This window comes from Nematolebias whitei, chromosome 14 (genome assembly GCF_014905685.2).
Source record: "Nematolebias whitei isolate Nwh7 chromosome 14, NemWhi1, whole genome shotgun sequence".
Lineage (NCBI taxonomy): Eukaryota > Metazoa > Chordata > Actinopteri > Cyprinodontiformes > Rivulidae > Nematolebias > Nematolebias whitei.
Window position 1 is genome coordinate 4,489,211 of NC_056511.1, and position 8,460 is coordinate 4,497,670.

Here is an 8,460-nt window from a genome sequence, read left to right on the forward strand (position 1 = left end):
TCTGCAGTGTCTCACCTGCCAAAATCCACAGTGTACAAGCACAGCAGTAGTGACATGTGGCTCTGACACCATGTGTATAACTGCTTCCATTCAAGGTGATTTTGTCATAGTATCATACATCACTTTAGAGTAAATTGTAAATTATTTTCATTGGGATTTTCTTTGTATTAACTGAAAATAACAAGCTACATTTTGACTTTGCAGTGTCTTCATTTGGAAATATTTCCCAACAAATCTACAAGAACTGTGCACCAACTTCACTGTGTCAAAAGAAAGACAATCAGATATTTTCAGTTAACTTGGGTTTCTTAAGTGCAATTGCATCTTCCCAGTGCTGCAACTCTGACAACTGCAACTCTCAGACTCTCCCATGTAAGTTTGATTTCATGCATTTAAAACAAATGGTTTATACACTGGTTTCTTTGCATCATAACACATCACTTCATATGATTTTATCTTGTTGTTGTGTAGTCCCACGTCGTCAGCTCTCCAGCAGCAGTCAGTGTTTTGTTTGTGACCCCTTGACCTCCTTATGTGACTCCACCGTTCCATGTTCAGAAGAGGAGAGCAGCTGTTTTGCAGCCAGTGGTGAATATTTTTATTTGCTTTAATTAATTGTTGTTGTTGTTGTTGTTGTTTTTAACTCAATTTCTACACCTTTTGGCTACAAATTAGTGACAATGGATAAAAGTTATTTTGAAAAATATTCTATTTTAAATTGTGAATGAAAAACTGTGAAGATATTAAGTGTATTTGATCAAGGATATAAATAGAGTACATGAAAGTGGATTTATTTATTGATTCACTTTTATTTATTGTGAAAATGCTTCCTGACCAACAGTGAGAAATGGATCCAGAACATTCTCAACACAAGGCTGTGTGACTCCAAATATCTGTTTCGCTGCTAGCACGCTTCGTCGTTTGCCATTCCTGGAAAATGTTGGTTCCATCATTAGTGGTCCAAGCTGCTTTGGAACCTGTAAGTGTAATGATGCCACACTGTTACTTTTCCCAAGTCAGACAACGCTGCTGCAAACCACCACGATATCTACATCAACCACTGCGAGACCTGAGACACCGGCTGAGGCTGCACTGCCTTTGAGACCATATCAAGCAGTTAAATCACTTTTTGTAGCAAAGACAGCATCGTCAGCCTCCACTTCAGTAACTACTGGTGATGCTTGTAGTGTCAGAATGAGCATGCTTCTTCTGCTTCTTGGAATTTATGTCTTTGTCTTCTAGTTTTCCACAAATATAAAATGACATATTTTCTTTCAATATGTCAATTGTTCTGTCTGGGTTATCTATAAATGTGTTTATTTTCTTATGTATGGTTCTTTTTGAATGTATTTCTGTTATTTAATATTTATTACAACTTTAGTCTTTTTTTTTTTTTGCAAATTGTAAAAACCCTGCGAGTTAGCATCACATCTTGCAAGAGCATTAAAAAAATATATAAACTAATAATACATTTGCAGAGCTCATTAATAGCATTTTTTTAGACAACATATTGTTCTACAGAGTTTATCTAACTTTTATTGTATGACTTCTATGTCAGAATTGTGGATTATCATGTAAAAATAAAATGATTGCCAATACTCATACAAAGTCAGTGTTTTTAATGTTTATATTTTCAAACTAAATAAATGAGGGCATTTTTTTTCCTTCAAAAGTTCACTCCAGAGGAAAACAAGACTCTTGATAAAAATGACCAAAACCTTCTTTAAATTTTTTGATTTTATACATATTTTTCTTCTTCTTTCGGCTGCTTCCTTCTTCAGAGGTCACCACAGTGAGCTAACTCGCACCAAGACTTGGCAATTGCCTAATAATGCTCAGTCAGGTCATCTGGACAGTTTCTTTTTTAGTTAGTGTCCCTTTAAGCTCAGCGTCTCCGTGTTCCTCCTTGTCCGTGGATTATGTTTCCCAGCCCTCGTGTTCTGGTCATCCATGCTCCGTTATTATTGCATGTTCCAAACCTACCCATCACTTCTTCATCCCCTCTGTTTCCTTCACCATCATGTCCATTCAGGTCCGCTCGATCACCACTCTCTTCTCCCTGGGATTACTCCATGTCACTTCATCTAAATCTTTCCAGAATGTTTTTTCTCCCGTACCGCACATCTGACCTGTGGATAACCACTGACAACATCCAATACGATATTCTACTTCTACCTTCAGTCTTATCTCCCTGTCTGACACTCTTTTCACCTCTCCTCCTTTAGGACCACCACTACTCCTTTTCTCTTTCTATCCACACCATGGTAAAACAGTTTATACCCTGCTCCAATGCTGCGAGCCTTGCTGCCCTTCCACTTGGTCTCATGGACACATAAACTTGTCTTAAGCGCAGAGGTGACAGGGCCTTCTCTGTAGCAGGACCAAGACTCTGGAACGAGTTACCTCTGCTTGTCAGACAGGCCCCCTCTCTCTCGGTTTTCAAGTCCCGTTTAAAAACTCACTACTATTCAGTAGCTTTCAGCACCAGATGATCTGTGTTTCGATCCTGTATGCTCCACACTGGTTTGTTGTCATTATCTGTATCGTTTTTTATGTCTATATTCTGATTTATCTCATTTTGTATTTTGCTTTGTGTGTTACCTGGTGTTTTGTCTGTACAGCACTTTGGTTGGCCTTGTCGCTGTTTTAAGTGCTTTATAAATAAAGTGCTATGGTATGGTATGGTATAAAACATTTACCTTCCTTCTCTGCATCATGTCAGCCAGCTCTCTACCTTTGCCTGTCATTGTCCCCACATTTAGAGTTGCAACCCTCAGTCCTACATTCTTTACTTTTCTCCCTCTGATTTCTGACACTTTTTCCTTATTTCTTGTTTCCTATAGTTTTTTTTTTTTTTTTTTATTAGAACAATACAAACACAAAAAGACATACAAAGACAGTCACAATGACAACTTCACAATCAACAAACTCTTCAGAAAATATACATACGAAAAACCTCCCCAACAATATCCCGAGCGAAACCACATCTTAGTGCATTCTAAAAACTATTAACAACAAATTATAGGCGAGTAATCAGGGATGGAAAAATAATATTAACATCACAATAAAATAAAAACAAAAATAAAATAAAAACGTGGGGTTTATACCAACCTCTTGTTTCCTATAGTCTTCAGCTAACAGTAGCACAATTTCTGCTAGCACTCTGTCAACACCACCAGTGGCAGTTGCAGTTAACCTAGGCCTCAATCAATCCTGTTTGGTGTCCTTTAGATGAATTCACTTGTGTGTTTAGGCAAACGTGTTTTGTACAGGACACTTCTACTGATCCAACCTTCACAGTTTGTTCCATTTATTTTATAAATGAGATTTGAAATCTTTCTGTTGTTCTCTGTTTTACAAACACACACTTCTATCTGTCTGAAATATAATCATAGCTGTATTGAGCATTTTAAAAGGGCTGTTTGTCCTTTTGTGTGTAAAGAAACATCAAAAGACTTTGCAGTTGTGGTATTTTTTTTTCTCAGACCTTAATAAAGGCTGGTTTCATAAAAAAAAAAAGTCAACATCACATCACTTATTCTAGAAAACATCACACTCACTTTTGGGGCAAAACTGATGCTGTAAAAGTGGTAGATGTTACTCACCACTTTGAACAGAAGCAGGTTCAGAAAGTCACAGAGTGAGACCAGTTAAATAGCAAATTAAATCTGATTAATAAAGAAGAACATGAACAGTGCAGTGTATATTCTATTAACATGTGAGGAGACGAAGCCTGAGTGTCACTGGGTGGCGCCATTCAACCGCCTTGATGAATGTAGACCATGAACATTCCCTGGTTCATTTCTGTGAAAGTTCTGTAGTCTAACAATGATAATTGGTGACTGTCAAGGAGATAAATCTTTGGTTTTGCCTGACAGGTTAACAATGTTGAGCCCTTGAAAGCTTCAAAGCGACACTACGTCAGGCAGTTTTGTTAGCAAACAAAGTTCCCATTGTTGGTTTGAAGGAGCTGTTCGAGAGAACTGGATCACTTGTGAACGTTATATTGCAATTCTCCGGATATCCAGACATTAAAAGAAGAAGTTGCACCTGATAGTGTCATCGCCACAACTGGAGATAGTCACAAAGAAGAGGACTGAAGACAAATAGTCTTTGAACTCCCCGGCCTAATCCTCTTCCCAACTTCAGTACAGTTGCACAAGCATTTCCTATAATCTTGCAATAGTATATCACCATTTATTATTTTAATTGTATAACATGGAGGAATGGAGAATTGGGTAAATTCTCTAAACAGAGGAGGAAACTCTGTGATGTAATTATGTATATATGAATGCAGACAAGGGGAACATTGATAAAATTCTTTAGTTGGGCTAGATATGAGACTGTGTGTGCATGCAGAAGAAATGTGTTAAAATCCCCAACATTATTTATTCTTTGAATAAATAAACTGTAGTTGAATGTTATGACTTACTTAACTATGATATAGAGAATTATAAAAATGTTTACTCAGGCCATATTTAGTTCACCCTGAAAATAACTATGAGCTCCAGGTTGATATCAATAAGACCAGCACTTTAGAAACTCATGGTACTGTTTGAAAAAAACACAGGCAGTTTTTTCACAACATGATTAAATGTTCCCTTCTTAAAGGTTTAACACAAAAACAAAGGTTAAAACATGAATTTAACAACATTTTCCTCCTGTTTAAACTTTTCAGCAAATAGCTATGTACAAAATGTACATCAGAATTCCTACTAAACCTTCACAGGAGTTCCTCTTTGGTCATTTCAAGTGAGACCACATTGAAGGAATGCTGTTTTTATTTCTGTAAGGAAATAACAAGCCAATCAGGAGAGTTCAACAAAACACCTCAAAACAAATATGTACGTCTTTCTCTCCAAGGTCACCATGAGGTTCATCGTCACTCACCTGCTTCACTAAGCAGGCACCTTTGTTTAATTTTGTACAATACTTTAGGATGGCACAGTCACATTGTAACAAAAGTAATTATTAATAATATCTTTAAAAGAAAACAGTTAAAATGTCCAAAGTGTGTGTAGAACGTTTTTATACATAACAGTGTCTTACTGTTCCATGGCACCTTGCCCTTCTTGCTTCAAGCAATTGCAATGCTGACGTTTGACCAGCAGAGAGTGACATTCTTAACAGTATCAAATCCTTCAAAACACTCAGCCAGTTCAGGAAGCTTTGATTTCTTTATAACTATTTTAAAATAATCTGTCCATCGAGACATGTTAAACTAATATGTGTCCTGTAGTCAGTGTCACGTGCGTCTTCATTCTTTAATCAGTCAGTCTGCCCATTTAAAGGGTGACAGGTAGTCACAGGACTGTTCAGAATCATGGTGTGTATCACACTGAACATGGAGAACAGAAAGCTGAGGACAGAGTCGTCTCTAAAGCTTAGAAAGATTACACACATCATGATAAAGGAAAAGGTTATGACTATCTCCAAGCAGCTTGATGGTCCTCTGAGCTGCTCAAATTATTCAGAAGGTCCGTATAGGACTGAAGACAACCTCCCTGAACGTGTCCACAAGAGAACAACTGGTGACAAACTGCAGACGGATGATACGAATGGTAACCAAATATCCCAGAACACCTTTAAAGAAATTAAATGTGAACTCCAAGGTTAAGGTACATCAGTGTTGAGCCGCACCTTCAGTCACTGTTTTAGCCAAAGTGGGTTTAATGGAAGAAAACTGAGGAGGACTAGAATCTGACAAAATAAAAACAGGTAAGCCAGAATGTCCTTTGGACGAGTGAAAGAAAACTGGAGCTTTTTGTCAACAAGCGCTGCCAGCTCTACATTCACAGACACAAAATTGATACATTTTCCAAAAAAAGAGCACCAATCAAACATCTGAGAAGGAGCTGAAACATGCGGTCTTGAGAAGAAACCTTTCAAAACTGAGACGGCTGCAATGGTTTGTTCATGAGCAGTGGACCATAATACATGTGGACAGGTGCAGAAGTTTCCAAGACAGTTACAGAAATCCCTTGATTGCAGTGGTTGCTGTAAATGTTGAGCAACAAAATAAAACATTAAGGGTACCATCTTTTTTCATAGACAATTTTATGTGAGATGGTGGAGAGCACCAGGTTCCTGGGGTGCACTTAAATAACCAATCAGCAGTGTTGGTCAAGAAACACTGGGTCCCTACTTCCTCCACAGGCTGAAGAGATCACACCTCTCACCCCATGTACTCACCACATTCTACAGAGGAACCATCGAGAGCATCATCGGCTGCAGGTCAGTTTGGCAAGGAAGCTGCCCGGCTGCAGACTGGAAGGATTTGAGGAGGATGGTGAGAATGACAGAGAAGACCATTAAGACACCCCTCCCATCCATCCAGGACATTGGTCTCAGACGCTGTCTGACCCGAGCCAATAAAATCAAAAGAGACAAGTGGCACCCACAACATGGACTGTTTACTCTGTTGACCTCTGGCAGGAGGTACCACAGCCTAAGGACCAGAACCACCAGGTTCTGCAACTGTTTCATCCCATGAGCTATCAGACTGCTGAACTCAGGTCACTAATGAAGGGACCACAATAGTAAACACACACACAGACACAGACAAACCTCAGTAAACACCATAACTGAAATAAGCAGAATATGGGAATTCACTCATGCATGGATGCTGTGTGTATTGTGTATGTACTGTATGTACAGGTATACATATATGTAGATATCTGTACATGAATGTATACATTTCATGGTGTGGGAACATTCGCTCATACTTGTACATTCCTTGTTGTATCTGCACCAGAATTGCATCTTCTGCTCTAAACACTAAAGTCTATAAAATTCATGTACATTATGTACACCTACACTGCTGCAGAGAAGAAAAAATACGAGCTTACACAGATGTACAAAGTTACATGCTTGGAACCCAGTTATGCAGACTGGGACAGACTGGGAGGCAACCTTGGAGCTGCGCCTGCAGCCTCAGATCATTTTGTCATCCAGCTCTCTCTCTCTCTGCTAACTCACACAGAGTTCAACATTAATTTAACATTAGTTAGTTATAAACATCCTTGACCGTGACCAAAGTTTCCCTGAAAGTACACTGTACAATTTTGAATGGTAATAAAGTTTAATTTTAAAGTTTATTAAATTGTATTATTTTGTATAATTCAGCTGAACCACAATTGAAAAGCAAAGATTGATTTGTATTAGTTAATTTTCAATAATGTTCTCATTATTAATATTTTTGCTGGTTGTTTTAGTGAACTTTGTCATTGTTTTTTCTTTGACAAAAATAGCACTTTTTGTGTGTGTGTGTGTGTGTGTGTGTGTGTATCTGCTGCGCTGCAGCTCACACCCCTCTGTGCAACAAGTTTCTAATTTGTTTAGTATTGCTTTACATCTAATTGATATTATATTTTGCCACACACTGTAATACCTATTGTTTAGATGTAAAGACAACCGCCTATAGCTGAAGAATTGTTATTCACACAATATTATATATGAACAGGAATCTGGAATGTTGTCAAACTGGCTGACTGGTTAGGTTGCCATTGCATGTCAAGCAGATTTATTCCAGCTGCACTTTCAGGTGTGGCTGCTGTTCTTTAACTGAAGGAACTCCATGTTTACTTTACTGCTGGACACAAACGCATTCATGTTAAAAGTCGTCTTTCTTGTTTATGGTTCAGTCACATGTCCAAAAATTATACATTTATCTGTAAACGCATGAATTTTAAACAAACAAAAAAAACCTCCTTACTCATCTTCATAAAGAGACTTTAGATAAAACAGTCTTGTTTTTTACATACAAACTTTTCTGTGCTCAACACAAGATCCTCTGAAGTTTACTGGAAAGGTCGCGAAGCAATGCTAAATTTAAAAACAGGGTTATTTCCGGAACAATGCTGCTGTTTCCTTTTGATCGTAATGACTCCACCTGCTATTGTTGCATGAATGTACCCGCCCTGGGACGATTTCTTCTTAATTATTGGGTGCAGTGATTAAAGCCTAAAGCGTGCTTCATGTGTCACTCTCAAACCTTTTCCAGGGTGTGATGACGTTACTAAAAAAAAGGTGGGGTTTACTCATTTTTACTTTGCTTTGATTGTTCACGTCACAAGAAACTAGTTCGACAACTTCATTCATGGATTTGTTCATAAAAAATTGTTTTGGTCGCCCAGCGACATAAATTACAGCATAACTAGAGAGAAATACCTTGAAAAGAAAGTTGTAACATACAAAACCTCTCGATCCCTCAGGTCAGCTGATCAGCTGCTCCTGAGTGTGCCGAAGACAAAGTGTAAGCTCAGAGATGATGCTTTGGATGTGGCAGCTCCTACACTGTGAAACGACCTTCAATGAACATCAGACTCTTCCCTGTCTGTTTTCAATCCCTTCTTAAAACCATCTCTTCTCCTTGGCCTTTGACACCATCTGTGATACTGACTTTTAATTGTATATTAATTAATTAATTAATTAATTAATTAATTAATTAATTAATTAATT